Genomic DNA, 13,092 nt, shown 5'->3' with positions numbered 1-13,092 from the left:
CTGACTTATTAGTACGGTGTGATGCCTCTACTAAAACATATACGAGGGCAGGGATTTTTTTTGTTTCCCCGTCCACTGCCTGCCTTTTCCACTGCTGTATCCCTCCCACGTAGGTGCAGTGAGGAAAAACAGCAGGATAGAGGGAGGACTGTTATAAGAAAGAAAAAAAAAAAGAAAGAAAGGAAGAAAGAAAGAGAGCAAACCCCACCACAGGGCCTGTTTCACAGCGAACACCTAACAACTAGAGGGAGCCCGAGCTAGCCTGGGGCCCTGGGTCAATCTGTGGGTGGTTTAGGTGAGTTGCCATGGTTACCGTGAAGCTGGGCCAGGGCCCAGAGCGCCTGCCTCGGGCCACCAGACCTTGGGGGTGGGTAGAGGGGGACCAGGAGTTTCGGGAAAAACATAAAACAGAGACTCACCCTTGGATAGAGACACGTTCTCACGGAAGGCTAAGAAACCGTAACCCCCGACGTCCGCGACTGGTGAGAGCATCGGATCAAGTGCGTAACGTTAGGGGGACAAAGGAGTCATAAACAAGAAGCAGAGCTGCAACTGCCTGAACACAGAAAGAATGAGTCATCCAGGGAAGCAGGGTGGTGGCGGTTTGCTCTTGCTTCGCAGAGACTGGCGGCCTGAGCAGCCTCAGGGACTGCTAGGCAGGGGGTCCCTTTTAAGGGACTCCAAAACATGAGAGCTTGCAGCAGAAAGAGTATGCATTCTACAGAATCATTTTTGTTTGGCCCACACTTCATATCTGTTCTCTGAAGCCTCCCTACTTGGTTTCCCTCGGACCCTCCGGGCAGTGTCACCCACCCGCTGGCTTCACCTGGGGACTAGCAGCTGTGGCTCGTCTCCAGCCGGATTTCTGCTCACCCGGATGCACCTCCCAGCTCCCCCTGCCCTCCATCTCCCGCTAGCCGCTCCGACTCACCCTGCACAGCAGGCACAGGGCGCCAAGGCTGGGACCTGCTAAATCCTGGATCTGCTCAACACCTGCCCTGGATCCCCATCCCTCCTACAAAAGACTCTTCGAGGGCTTCCCTGGTGGCGCAGTGGTTGAGAGTCCGCCTGCCGGTGCAGGGGACGTGGGTTCGTGCCCTGGTCCGGGAAGATCCCACATGCCGCGGAGCGGCTGGGCCCGTGAGCCATGGCCGCTGAGCCTGCGCGTCTGGAGCCTGTGGTCTGCAACGGGAGAGGCCACAGCAGTGAGAGGCCCGCGTGCCGCAAAAAAAAAAAAAGACTCTTCCATATGCCACTCATGCGCCTTCATAACCGGGCTCCGATCTGCCCTTTCCACTCTCCTCACTGCACTTTCCTAACTCTGGGCCTTCACTCAGGCTGGTCACTCTGGCTTAGAGAGCCCTTTCTCGCTTGTCTGGATTCAAAAATGGGACTCGGCTTTCCAGGGCCTGCTGAAGGCCCGAACTTGCTGAACGTGGTTTGCAGCAGTTAACGCACAGGAGAAGCAGAGAAAGGCTGACCACCCTGGGAAGGCTGGTCACGGTGAGGATGGGCAGAAGTCTGTGGTGACAAATCCCACGACAAAGAAAACACGCCTGGGTCCAGGCCAACGATCGGCTTATTTCAGACGCTATTTACTAAAACAGATTCTAGCACAAGGAGAGGGTTTGGAGAGAAACTGGGCAGTTCAGAGGACTTTGACCCATTAGAGTATGTAATGGGCGGGGGATGTCAGGGCTGGTCCCCCTCCACCCTGCCCCGTGCAGGACACACTGTGCTTTCTCTAACCTCCTCTTAGCAGTTCTGAGGACATGGAGACATGGCAGAGTGGTGGCGATGGTCACACTCGCTGCAATGTGGACAAACGGACGGAGCACAGAAAGGTCTGTGGGAAACAGCCAGAAGAAGAAACGATTCTACAAGACCGGCCGAGTGGAGCTGAAACACCAAACCCCGCTTGCAAGGGAGATGAGGCAAAGCCACTCAGAGACAGGGACAGGGTAGTGGGGTCACCCGGGCACCCAAAGGTCTAAGTCAGCAGAAGACTCCGGTGACCCTGTCCCTGTTAGTTAAAATTCAGCTGAAGAAGAGAATACGGGATGCCGATGAAGGCTGATTTATGTATCTACGCCTCACCTTTGTGCTCCAGAAAGAATTTGGTGACTGCTTTCCTGTGTTACTTCCCTTGAGGTTCAACGCTTTGGAAATCTCAAGCTTCCCTGTTACTTCCCTTGAGGTTCAACGCTTTGGAAATCTCAAGTTCCAGCATCCCTTCCTGGCCACACAGCCCTTAAAACTTCAGAAGCCTGACTGTGTCTCTACCTCCCTGCAACATTGGCTTCCCCCATATATACCATCAAACATACACTTACACACTTAAGTAATCTGTCTCCTTAACCAAGATGCGACCCTCCCCTGTCCGTGTGGTCCCACAGGTGTCAGGGGCTAAATAAGCACCTACAGACCAGCTGGAGACCCTGGGTTGTAAGTGAAGTCAACCGGGGCACCGAGAAAACAGATTTTTCCCGAGATTGAGGAACAGAGACTAAAAGCAAAGAGGGATTACTCACACTGGTTTATCAGGCCACCAGTTTTGGGCTCTAGACTTTGCTGGAAATTCTGAAGGGGATCAGAATAGACCACCCCAAAATATGCCACCTTGGCATAAGGATTATTTTGAGCTGAAGGCAATTAGAAAACAGCAGACACAGGAGGAATTCTCTGGCCTCCCCCTTTCTACCTAAAAGCAGGATATAAATCTCCCTTTGTGAAGGTGTTTTCCCCTCCCATCACCCAGGAGGAGGAAAACAACCAGTATCACTGGAGAAAGACACCACTGAGATGGGCCTGCACAAATAAACCTACACAAATAAAATAATCCTTATCTGCCATTAGTTTTTGCCACATACTTACCTTCCCAAAATTTACCACCCCTGGAAGCTCAAAGCCCTTTATCTTTGTCTTGTCACTTTCCCACAACTCATGTCCCTTTGTTAAAATGGTACATACGCTCTGAAGCCTAACCGGTTCTTTGGGTTTGCTCTTCTATCCTGTGAAGGTCCTGTGCACATGCATAATAAACCTTTTCCCTTGTTAATCTGGCTCTTTTCTCTTGTTATTCTTGCCTGTCCTCAGTTTAATTCCCAGGCCCCAGGCCCAGAACATAAGAAGGTAGAGGAGAAATTTTCTTCCTCTCCTACAGTTTCCATAAAGGGTATGCATAGCGGGTACTACAGAGCCACAGGACAGATGCCTGCCCAAATTAGGCTGGAAAAACACGCCGGAGGAGGATTCCAATGCTTGGATGTGCCTGGACCCTCATACAGGTAAGGAAAGATGGGAAGGTGGAGGCCACTGGGATAGTGGGTCCCACAGATAAAAAGGGGGGTCCCCTCCAGGATGTGAGGGTCCTGACACCACCCACTGTCTACCATCCCTGTCTTTGCCTCTCCAACAGCGTCCGGAACCTGAGCCACAGAGTCCAAGGGGCCATCATGGAAGATAACCTACTTGTAACAGACTGTCCTCAGCAATCCCCCACCTTGCTCTGCTTTCTACCCCCTCTCAGTATTCCCTTGCTCTTTCCTTCCTGTTTTCTAATTCCGTTTCTCCTACTTGGACCTTTATACTCGTGTATCGTTTTGGCGAACATCTCTCAACTTTACATATTTGTGTGATACAACACCGGAAGGAGTAATTACACTTGAATTCGGGTGGTGGGGCTATGGGGGCACATGTATTTTTCACGGTAACCCCTTTTAAGCTGCAGTTGCAAAGGTGTTCTAATAAGAATTTTGGAAACAATTTTAAATGTTTTCCTTCTTCCTATTGCTATCGTCCTGCCCCTCTTCCTTTGGTGGCGACCTTGGGGAGGGCGTGGCAGAGGAGGCCCCAGAGCTGCAAGTTACACACAGCACCCGGAGGAAGCACAGGGACGAATGAGAAAAGCACGAATGAGAAAAGCAGCTCGCGCCAGTTACCGGGTGGAGGGAGGGCTACTGCTCCACGTCGTGCACGAGTTTGATGGGGCAGAGGGGGTGACTTGGGCCCCAGAGGGATGTTTTTTTAATTTTTTTTAAATTATTTATTTTTGTGTGTGTGTTTGTTTTTCTTAACATCTTTATTGGAGTATAATTGCTCTATAATGGTGTGTTAGTTTCTGCTTTATAACAAAGTGAATCAGCTATACGTATACATATATCCCCATATCTCCTCCCTCTTGCGTCTCCCTCCCACCATCCCTACCCCACCCCTCTAGGTGGCCACAAAGCACCATTTCTTCTATCTTCTGTCTCCTCTATCTACTTCCTCAGCCTCACAGCAGATGTCCCACTAGAGAGTCAACCCAGCTGCCCAGGGAGAAATGGTTTGAGAACTCTAAGAAGTGAGAGGAACAAATCTTCTTTGGGAAGGGAGCACAAATGCAGTCCCTGGGGGTGGGTCTCTTCCACGCATCTCAATCGCTCGCCTCCCACTGGTATATGCATTTCCTTGGTTAGTTAAAAAAGTCACCACCCACCACAAGTACCCTGCCAGATATACCCCTGGATAAAAAGGACACTACGGACACCGTTGTCCTTTTTTGTTTTGCTGAAGAGAAACCTTCCAGGTACGCCGGGAGGATTAAATGAGCTCATCCACGAGGGGCATCCAGGTGAAGCCTGGTCCTCCCTCCACGCCGTTGCCCGCTGCTCCCTCTGCTGTCTGGTCCTCCTAGGCTGAGCCACTGGTGACTCACTTGCAGATACCTGGGAACCTCAGGGCTTCAGGGACAGAGTAGCTTCTCCACACCCAGGGCCCATTCCAGAAGCACCATATCCTCAACACACCCCGCACTCCCCAATCTGCACAGGACCTGACTTTTTTTTTAATTAATTAATTAATTAACATTTTATTTTTGGCCGCGTTGGGTCTTTGTTCCTGTGTGCGGTCTTTCTCTAGTTGCGGAGAGCGGGGGCTACTCTTCGTTCTGGTGCGCGGGCTTCTCATTGGGTGGCTTCTCTTGTTGCGGAGCACGGGCTCTACGTGTGCAGGCTTCAGTAGTCGTGGCACACGAGCTCTGGAGCGCAGGCTCAGTAGCTGCGGCGCACAGGCTTAGTTGCTCCGCGGCACGTGGGATCTTCCCGGACCAGGGTTCGAACCTGTGTCCCTGCATTGGCAGGCATATTCTTAACCACTGAGTCACCAGGGAAGTCCCAGGACCTGCCATTTTGTTTGCCAAGTTCCACCAGAAAAACTGATTGCACACCAGCTGCCATTTGACCTAACAAAAGCTCCTTGACAATTAAAGTGATTTGGAATGCTCCAGCTAGCTTGTTGAATGGAGCTCTTTTTAAGTACCCACTGTTTTCTCTGCAGTAATTTTTCTTCTTCCAGCAGTACTTCTTGCCTCTACTTCCTTCCCTAAATGGAAATTTCATTTGCTTGTTTTCACTTCTGATCATTTTTTAAAAGATATTTGGTTTATTCTTCATGTGGCTTCAACCAGCTACTTAAAACCTTTCAGTAGTATTACGTTAATTTCTATAGTATAATTGATCTCCTTGTTTTTCTTTTCTGACACTCATTCAGCTTCTCCGATTTTCAGTTAAAATTCCTTTGCTGACTACTGTTGAAAGGATATTTTGGTAGTATTTTTGGTGCATGAAGGAAGTTAAATTTCAGTTTCTGGCTTAAGAAAACTGATGAACAATTTCTCTACCTGAATAACAGTCCTCTGGAAGCCTGAATATGTCTAGAGTGAAAAAAAAAAACGAACGGGAATAATCTGCAAGATTAGATAATATTGATAGTAAATTCTCATAAAGGTGTTCTGAGAACAAATCAGGTAATATCTTAAAGACAGTTTCAAAATTCCATGAAGAAAAAAGGTCAATCTACTAACGTGCATTGCATTATTAGGCATTCTCCCTTCCTCAACTAGAACAAAAAATCAGACAAGGTAAGAAAAATGTGACAGTGATATGTGGCTATAAATAAATAAGAAGGATTCGTCTAGTAGATTTCAGTCTTTTCTCAGCCATTTTGCTGCTTTCCTCAGCAAGGAGTAGTTACGTGGTGAGTCAGTGTGTGCGTGTGCGTGTGTGCAAGAGATGACATTGTTCAGTCACTCGTAAGCTCAACCCCACCCTCCTGAGACAGCTGCCAGGCTCTAGCTTCCCTGGGAACCAGGGGGACAAGAGGACAGTGTCCAGTTCCCACCTGACGTTCCACCATTTCGAAGAACGTACTGAGATTTGGAGGGCTTTAGGGACTGTCATTTTGGCTTTAAAAACTGTAAGATGAATACAGGAAAAGCTTTTTCCTCGTTTCTCCACCATCAACTTGCATGAGAAACGGCAAAGACGATTGCCCGGCCAATCATAGCACCACTGGGAATGACCCTTTTGCACTGCTTTTTTTCTCAGCTGCCCAAACATCTTCTAGAGGCTTCCTCTGAACAATTTTATGTTAAGGAGGCTGAAGGATAGGAGCCACGTGTGGGCGGAGGAGAAAACAGGAAGCCCATTGTCCTAAATAGTCATTTCAGCCTAATAACCCCATGATGCAGCTACTCATTAACTAGCATCACAATACACCTTACCTTAACGCCTACTAGTTATGCCCAGCTCTATCCATGTCTCATCACGACTGATAATGCAGCCAACCCCACACTTCAAAAATAATTCACAGTTTACAGTGTACCTGTGTCTTGTTTCTCAGGATTGAAAAAGGCTTTCCATTTATCACGTCGTTTGTTCCCACAGTAGGGAAGTGGGCCAGATCTGATGGCGGGTACCTCCTTCCCCCCCCCCCCCAGCATGCAGAAACCAGGAAAAGGATTTCCCCAAAGGATCAAGAAGCCAGCCAGAGGGCCCGGGTCCCCTCCCTGCCTCTTTGAGGCATTTGCCACTGAATTTTCCTGTCGCACCATGAGAAGGAAGCACCACAGTGAGGACTCATGAGCAGATGATGAGACTGACACGGTTTAATGGGAAACACCAGCGCAGCCCAGCCGGCCCTGTGCCAGCCTTTTACAGTCCTGGGAGGCAACAGAGAGAGAAGAAAACAGGCGCCGGTGGGGAGCTGGGAAGAGGGCGGGAGAACCCGTGTCTAGGATCCACTTTATCACTTGATCAAACTTTACCATTTCTGCATTTCCTAACACCCTAGCTCAAGATACACAGAAATAAGACTTCCTTGTTTTTAAATTAAGAAGTCTTCTCCAGTCACACCACTGTCCACCGCCCCATCCCATCCTCTTGTTTTTATTTCTAAGGTAATTAAAAAAAAAAATTAAACCTAAGCTCCCCGAATGCCGTTGGGTGCGCGCGCTGCGAGCGCAGCCCATTTCAGCACCAGAGTCGGGGACAGACGCCATAAGGGGGGGACAAACCGTCGCCCCTCCGTCCACTGTCGCCGCCCGAGGCAGGTGTCCCGGGTGCTGGGGAATCAAGAGGGCTTCTTCAGGCCCAAAGCATATCTCCAAATAAAATGACCAACTAGCCACTCCGTCCCTCCCATTACGGCGCTCCTCAACGGGGGACGCCCCTGCCGAGACAAGAGCGAACTGCCGTGACCTACATACGAAAAACGGGTCCCCAGAAGCCTCCCCCGCCTCGAGCCGGAAAGATCGGACGACCCCGACCCCCAGGAGACCCCTCAGACGTTCCGAGCTGTCTGTCCAAACCTGCGCTCGGGTTTCCCAAGGGCTCGGCGGAGGGTCCTGGCTTCGAGGAGCCCCCGCACGCGCCGGCGCCGGGCCGACGACGATGCCCACCTGTGCTGGCGCCGCGCAGGCCGGGTTCGCCGCGGACGGCCAAAATGATCACAGGTATTCGTTTCGCGAGCTTCCGCTGACAGCTGCAGGAAGACGCAGGCACTAGAACCGTCTCTCCACTTCCAGAGAGCGTCCCGCCCGAGTTTCCCTTTTGTCTCTGGCTCTCCCCGAGCTCGCCGGAGCAAGGACGGTGCCTTTCGTTCCCCACCGACACGCCCCGGCCGGCACTTACCGGGCCGAGGGCGCCGCTCATGCGCTGGCTTTGTCTCCGGAGCCGTGCTCGCAGGGGGTGGCCAGACCGAACGGCATCGCCCCTTAATCCGGGCGCAGGGCTGGGCGGGCTCCGGCTCGGCGCTCGGGCTCCCGCGCCTGGGCGCCGACGGGCTGGCGGTGGAAACGCGCGCCTCGCGCAGCGCGCCACCCCCGGGGTCTCCGCGCCGCGTCACCAGCCCCGCCCCGCCCCGTGCCTCCAGGCCCGGGCGAGGGAAAGACCTCGTGAGGCCGAGCGCTGGGTGCAGGTGGGCGAGCCCGTGCCCCGCTGGCGAGTGCGGTCACCCAGCTGCCGAGTACTTTGTTTGCTCGGCACCCCCGGTGCCGGGCTCCAGGCGTGCGTCCGGGTCCGGCGGGTGCAGAGCGCGTGTCGCCGATCCCCGCCTTCTGGCGTCCACTCTGGTCGCGCCCACTCCGCAGCAGGGTCTCGCCCGGCGCCCGGGAGGGGCCGGGAGGGGCCGGGAGGGGCCAGGAAATCCCGCCCGCCGCCGTCGACGTCGCTGGTGCGTCACCGGGGCTCCCGCACCCGGGCTCCGCGCACTCCCAGCGCCCCTAGTCTCCCATCCCCGACCCCGCGCCCCCGCCCGGCCCAGCTCTCCGCCTGGGACGCGCATCGCCCAGGGGCTGGAGGAGGGGAGATGAGAGGGACGGTGGGGTGTTGGGGCCGTGGTCCTCGCGAACTTCGGGGACCTCGGTCTCTGGCAACTTCATCCTTGCCAGCGGGTTAGCTCCGTGGACCAACCCGGCTAGGCGCGGCCGGTTGCCATCCATCACCAAAGAATACACAGTACACCCCACCCCACCCCCAAGGGGGGGCAGTGAAAGGAGAAATGCTTAATACCCGTAAAGATTCACAGGCCATTGTCTCCATTTATCGGGACGTTGCTAAGTAACGGGAAATGTAAGGATGGCCACGCCAGCCCAAGGCGTTGGGAGTGGGAGTGAGCCGCGGCTCTCCTCCCGGGCTGCGACCGGGAAGGCGGGAGCACATTCCTAGTGTTCGTGGAGAGCAGAAGCTGTTTCCACGGGGAAATCCTTGGCGACTCCTCATTCCTTCTGAACTGTAAGCGTTTTGCGGTGGAGATACTAAAAACCTCTCCGTTATTATAATCCTTTTCCTTTAGGGAAAAACAGCTTAAGCGCCGTCCATGTTACAACTCCTGGTAAAATAATACAAAACATTTGGAATAGGGAAGCTACGTTACACTTACAGCAGTGTTAGCAAGATTGGTAGGAAAAGGAGGCCAATGTTAATTCCTTTATAGTAACAGCAGAAAATCGTGGTTGACAATTAGGAAATATTTCTTGAAAACCTGCGTTCGCCGTCCTCATCCACCATCAGCAGCCATTCCTTGCCATAAAGGGTACGAGGATCACTTGTTTCTGAGATCTCTTATCCCCGTTACTTTGACATTTGCCCCAGACAAATGTGCATCTTCCGAGACTCCAGGTGTCTGATAGAATGCAAATGTGGAGTTCAGAAAGCCTCACCTGGGGCTAGCAAACACCTCACACAGGTTTTTGTCACAGCTTGGAAGTGCCCATCTAAGACACAGAGTTAAACCATGATAAAGTGGCTCAGCCAGTAAATACCCACTACACTGACCTTTTTTTAAAAAGTGAGAAAGATATATGAGAACTGCATTTAAAATTCAACAAAGCCAGAACTGGGCTCATTATTTCCACCCCCCAAATCTATTTCTCCTGTACTTCCTGACTCAGAGGCACCACTGCCCAGTTGGCTGAGGCAGAATCCTCAGTGTTCTTATCCCAACTCCCATCTCAATCCATCGCAATCAGACAATTGTAAGGGAAATCAGTTTCCACCCTTTCAGATTCCTCACTCACTTATTTTATCTTTCTCATTCATTCCAATACCCCTTAAAGTAGAATTATGTCCATTTTAAAGAGAAAGAAGAGGGTCGGTTTGAGCCCGCGGCTCCAGAGTGAATCCCTAGACCAGCAGCATCAGCTGGGAACTTGCTAGAAATGCACATTCTCAGGACCCATCCCAGCCTTACTGATTCAGAAACTCTGGGGCTGGGGCCCAGCAATTGGTGTTTTAAGCCCTCTAGGTGATTCTGATTCTGTCTATCTCTGTCCATCACCCAAGACTGCTGTGTTGACAAAAATTCAATTAACAAACTAAAGAGAAAAAAAGGGAATTTTATTCGAGCCAAGCTGAGGATTATGACCCAGGAGACACACTCTCAGAAGGCTCTGAGAACTGTTCCACCTGTTAGAAGTCAGAGGCACAGTCATACACATTTTCGAGACAAAAGATTGTATATCAGAATGACATATTGGTATTTTACATAAAGTTCCCCAAGGATAATACAGTCCAGGTAAGCCCATATAAAGCAGCAAGTCACCATGACCCCCTAGCGTTGGGAAAGAAGGCTATTCTTTTACATTGATAAAATTAGAAGAAAGGGGGGGGCGGGAAATGACCTGTGGCCCAGCAGGCACTCTCATCTTTGAGAAGGTCTGGTTAATGTGTGACAAAAATGCACACTGCACATTAGGGAGGGAGGAAGGAGGCATAAAGGGACAGAACGAGACAATTTTGTGTTTAAATTTTCTTGTCCTGCCTTAAAATGTAAATTTTATTTCATTAGCTGCAATCACCTGACACCGGCTGCAGACCCTGGACATCCATTTTCCTTCCTTTGCCGCCCGTTCTGATACCTTTGTCTGATACCGATATAGCCTCTGCAGATTTCTTAGACTGGTCTTTGCATGATGTATCTTTCTCCATCCTTTTACATTTAACTTATCTGTATCTTTATTCTTAAACTGGGGATTCTCTATTCTTGCAGACAGCACAGAGTTGGATCTTGCGTTTTTATTCAGCCTGCCAAACTGGGCCTTTTAATTGGAGTGTTTGGGTCATTTACTTCTTATGTAATTATCATGTGGTTGGGTTTAAATCTACAATCTTGCTATTTGTTTGTTTTTTATTTGTCCTATTATTGTGCATTCCTTTTATCCTGTCTTTCTTTTTTTTTAATTGAGGTATAGTTAATTTACAATATTATATTAGTTTCAGGTGTACAACATAGTGATTCAAAATTTTTATGGGGGCTTCCCTGGTGGCGCAGTGGTTGAGAGTCCGCCTGCCGATGCAGGGGACACGGGTTCGTGTCCCGATCTGGGAAGATCCCACATGCCGCGGAGTGGCTTGGCCTATGAGCCATGGCCACTGAGCCTGCGCGTCTGGAGCCTGTGCTCCGCAACGGGAGAGGCCACAATAGTGAGAGGCCCGCGTACCGCAAAAAAAAAAAAAAAAAAAAAAAAATTTTATAGATTACACTCCATTTAAATTTATTATAAATATTGGCTATATTCCCTGTGCTGTACAATATATCCTTGTAGTTGATTTATTTTGTTAAGTAGTAGTTTGTATCTCTTAATCCCATACCCTTATCTTGCCTCTCTCCCATTTTCTCTCCCCACTGGTAACCGCTAGTTTGTTCTCTATATCTGTGAGTCTGTTTGTTTTGTTATATTCATTCATTCGTTTTATTTTTTAGATTCCACATATAAGTGTTAACATATAGTATTTGTTTTTCTCTATCTGATTTATTTCACTAAATACCCTCCAGGTCTATACATGTTGTTACAAATGGCAAAATGTTATACTTTTTATGGTTGAGTAGTATTCCATTGTATATATATATATATACCTCATCCTCTTTATCCATTTATCTGTTGATTGACACTTAGGTTGCTTCCATATCTTGGCTATTGTAAACAATGCTGCTGTGAACACTGGGGTGCTTGTATCTTTTCAAATTAGTCGTTTTGTTTTCTTCGGATATATGCCCAGGAGTGGGATTGCTGGATCATATGGTAACTCTATTTTTATTTTTTTGAGGAGCCTCCATTCTGTTCTCCATAGTGGCTGCACCAACTTACATTCCCACCAATGGTGTAGGAGGGTTCCCTTTTCTCTTCACCCTCTCCGGCATTTGTTATTTGTAGACTTTTTGATGATGACCATTCTGACTGGTGTGAGATGATACCTCATTGTGGTTTTGATTTTCATTCCTCTAATAATTGGCAATGTTGAGCATCTTTTCATGTGCTTGTTGGCCATCTGTATGTCTTCTTTAGAGAAATGTCTATTTAGTTCTTCTGCCCATTTTTTGACTGGGTTGTTTGTTGTCAATTGTATTCCAATAAAACTGGAAAAAAATAAAGATAAATCACATAAAATCTAAATTCTTAAAATTTCAGATATTGTATGCTTATCTCTAGAAGTTGCATTTCGTTTTTCTAATCTTCCATTTTTTTCTCATTAGATTTGTTTTTCTTTAAATCCTTGAGCACACTTATAATAGCTATTTTATTATGCTTCTCTGTGAATTCCATTCTTTCTTTTCTTGGTCTCTTTCTTTTAGATAAGTTTTCTACTGTTTTGGGTCACATTTTCTTATTTCTTCCTATATCTAGTAATTTTTTTTTTTTTTGCGGTACACGGGCCTCTCACTGTTGTGGCCTCTCCCGTTGCAGAGCACAGGCTCCAGACGCGCAGGCTCAGCGGGCATGGCTCACGGGCCCAGCCGCTCTGCAGCATGTGGGACCCTCCCGGACCGGGGCACGAACCTGCGTCCCCTGCACCGGCAGGCGGACTCCCAACCACTGCGCCACCAGGGAAGCCCCTATCTAGTAATTTTTAAATTAGATGCTAGACATTGTAAATATATGTTGCTGTGTGCCTAGATTTTGTTGACTTAAAGAGTAGGGACTTTGTCCTGGCAGGCAGTTAAGTTCCTTATGGATCGGTTTGATAGTTTGGATACTTATTTTAAAGGACTTTAGCCTTTATTCTAGGACTAGTTTAGCCTTCCTACTATGGTATGACTCTTCTGAGGTCTCACCTGGGTGCCTGTATGTTCAATGAACTCTTCCTCTCTGATTGGTTGGAACTCAAATGTATCCCAACCCCCCGGGAGCTCTGGGAATTGTTCAGCTTACAGCTCCTTGGACATTCTTTGCTCAGACCTAGGGCATTTTATCTTCTGTACAAATGACAGCATTCAGCCTGAGCCTCCAGGGTCTCCACAACCAGGAACCTAGTTCTCTTTGTCTGGGCAGCA

The 13,092-nt window shown here is 49.3% G+C and overlaps 1 protein-coding gene across 3 annotated transcripts in view; it reads right to left on the bottom strand.

Moving 5' to 3' along the window:
* The window catches only part of GNG4 (G protein subunit gamma 4), a 66,779-nt gene extending 58,705 nt beyond the window's left edge, over positions 1-8,074 (bottom strand). For 2 of the 3 annotated variants that reach the window (XM_060033779.1, XM_060033777.1), the window contains exon 1: positions 7,721-7,839. The gene's annotated coding sequence lies outside the window, so the exon portion shown is untranslated. Of the gene's footprint in view, positions 1-7,720; positions 7,840-7,952 lie in introns of those variants that run through there. The other variant, XM_060033778.1, reaches the window with a different exon arrangement.
* Between the last annotated feature and the right edge of the window lie 5,018 nt (positions 8,075-13,092).

Source organism: Delphinus delphis, chromosome 16, assembly GCF_949987515.2.
Source record: "Delphinus delphis chromosome 16, mDelDel1.2, whole genome shotgun sequence".
Lineage (NCBI taxonomy): Eukaryota > Metazoa > Chordata > Mammalia > Artiodactyla > Delphinidae > Delphinus > Delphinus delphis.
This window is presented reverse-complemented; position numbering and strand designations above follow the sequence as displayed.